The sequence below is a fragment of the Ascidiella aspersa genome, chromosome 5 (assembly GCF_963924565.1).
Source record: "Ascidiella aspersa chromosome 5, kaAscAspe10.2, whole genome shotgun sequence".
Taxonomy (NCBI): Eukaryota; Metazoa; Chordata; class Ascidiacea; order Phlebobranchia; family Ascidiidae; genus Ascidiella; species Ascidiella aspersa.
The window spans coordinates 9400595-9403094 of NC_139451.1; the positions used below are offsets into that span (position 1 = coordinate 9400595).

General features: G+C 54.1%; 2 non-coding genes across 2 annotated transcripts; both read right to left on the reverse strand.

The window, feature by feature from the left end:
- Nucleotides 1-24: 24 nt before the first annotated feature.
- Nucleotides 25-176, reverse strand: LOC146142760 (5.8S ribosomal RNA). The gene has a single exon (XR_014499214.1). It is a non-coding gene; the product is annotated as a 5.8S ribosomal RNA (ribosomal RNA).
- A 247-nt stretch (nucleotides 177-423) lies between these two features.
- On the reverse strand, nucleotides 424-2234 carry LOC146142761 (small subunit ribosomal RNA). Its single transcript, XR_014500816.1, has one exon. It is a non-coding gene; the product is annotated as a small subunit ribosomal RNA (ribosomal RNA).
- Nucleotides 2235-2500: the final 266 nt, after the last annotated feature.

Here is a 2500-nt window from a genome sequence, read left to right on the forward strand (position 1 = left end):
AGAGCAAAAGGGCAAAAGCTCGCTTGATTTTGATTTTTTTTGCCCCGGGATTGACCCGAGGCCGCAATTTGCGTTCAGAACGTCGATGCTCAATGTGTCCTGCAATTCACACTAATTCACGCAGCTAGCTGCGTCCTTCATCGACTCACGAGCCGAGTGATCCACCGCCAAGAGCCATCCACGATTGTTTCGCTCGCACAGTGCCTCGCACTATAGGGTGACAAAATAGACCGCGCCGAGCGGTCGGCCAGGCCGACGCTTGAAGCCGGAGCGCGCGGCACCGCGGCACTCGACGCGCAAACATTACCGGGTGACCGAATCGCCGGCCGGCGCGCCGCTCCTCGCGGGTCGGGCGCCGGGTAGCAAAGACTTTTTCTCTCGCTTGTCCGAGTTTCGCGTTCGCCGAAGCGTTTGCGAGACCGTTAATGATCCTTCCGCAGGTTCACCTACGGAAACCTTGTTACGACTTTTACTTCCTCTAAATGATCAAGTTAGATCGTCTTCTCGGACGCCGGCTCGACCGTTGCCGGCCGCGCCAGGTCCAATCGGAGGACCTCACTAAACCATTCAATCGGTAGTAGCGACGGGCGGTGTGTACAAAGGGCAGGGACGTAATCAACGCGAGCTAATGACTCGCGCTTACTGGGAATTCCTCGTTCAAGGGAAATAATTGCAATTCCCTATCCCTAGCACGACCGGGGTTCAGCGGGTTACCCAGACCTGTCGGCCAAGGCGAGCACATGCTGATCCGGTCAGTGTAGCGCGCGTGCGGCCCCGAACATCTAAGGGCATCACAGACCTGTTATTGCTCAATCTCGTGTGGCTAAACGCCACTAGTCCCTCTAAGAAGTTAGACGCCGACCGATTGGGTCGCGTAACTAGTTAGCAAGCCAGAGTCTCGTTCGTTATCGGAATTAACCAGACAAATCGCTCCACCAACTAAGAACGGCCATGCACCACCACCCACAGAATCAAGAAAGAGCTCTCAATCTGTCAATCCTCACTGTGTCCGGGCCGGGTGAGATTTCCCATGTTGAGTCAAATTAAGCCGCAGGCTCCACTCCTGGTGGTGCCCTTCCGTCAATTCCTTTAAGTTTCAGCTTTGCAACCATACTTCCCCCGGAACCCAAAGACTTTGGTTTCCCGCAAGCTGCCGGAGAGGTCGTAAAACTAACGCCCCCCGATCGCTAGTTGGCATCGTTTATAGTCAGAACTAGGACGGTATCTGATCGTCTTCGAACCTCTGACTTTCGCTCTTGATTAAAGAAAACATTCTTGGCAAATGCTTTCGCAGTCGTTCGTCTTGCGCCGATCCAAGAATTTCACCTCTAACGGCACAGTACGAATGCCCCCGTCTGTCCCTCTTAATCATTACCTCGCGCTCCGAAAACCAACAAAATAGAACCGAGGTCCTATTCCATTATTCCATGCACCATTATTCAGGCGAATCGCCTGCTTTGAACACTCTAATTTTTTCAAAGTAAACGTTCCGGCCGCCGCCGACACTCAGTCAAGGGCACCGGCGGAGAACCGGAGGTGAGGCCAGGACGGCCAGTACACGCCTTGCGACGGACCGGCCGCCTGCGCCCAAAATCCAACTACGAGCTTTTTAACCGCAACAACTTAAATATACACTTTTGGAGCTGGAATTACCGCGGCTGCTGGCACCAGACTTGCCCTCCAATGGATACTCGTTAAAGGTTTTAAAGTGTACTCATTCCAATTACAGGGCCTCGTTTAGAGTCCTGTATTGTTATTTTTCGTCACTACCTCCCCGCGTCGGGAATGGGTAATTTGCGCGCCTGCTGCCTTCCTTGGATGTGGTAGCCGTTTCTCAGGCTCCCTCTCCGGAATCGAACCCTGATTCTCCGTTACCCGTAAGAACCTCGGTAGGCCAGTACCGTACCGACGAAAGTTGATAGGGCAGACACTTGAATGATCCGTCGCCGGTGCGAGACCGTGCGATCCGCAAAGTTATCCAGAGTCACCAAAGGTTGCGGGCCGAAGCCCGGTCGGTTTTTGGTCTGATAAAAGCACGCCTCCCGCGAGGTCGGCGCTTCACGCATGTATTAGCTCTAGCATTTCCACAGTTAACCACGTAAAACGTACGATCAAATGAACCATAACTGATTTAATGAGCCATTCGCAGTTTCACTGTACGAGAGCTCGTACTTAGACTTGCATGGCTTAATCTTTGAGACAAGCATATGACTACTGGCAGGATCAACCAGGTAGCTACTTTAGCGTAGCCCCGAAAGGCCGACGAAGGAGGCGCCGCTGATGCGGCGCCGTCGCTCGGTCGATGCGAAACCCGAAGGCTTCTCCGTTAAAATTTCGTTCTTTGCTCGGCTGCCCGAACTCAGAAAACCGTCACCGCCCGTCGCACCCGCCGGAGTAAGACTTCGTCGGCAGGCCTTTCGACCGCCACGTCGCCAACACCGGCGCGAGCGCAACGCACGCCAGACAACTTCGCCGAAGCGACCGCTCAGAACCCGACAAA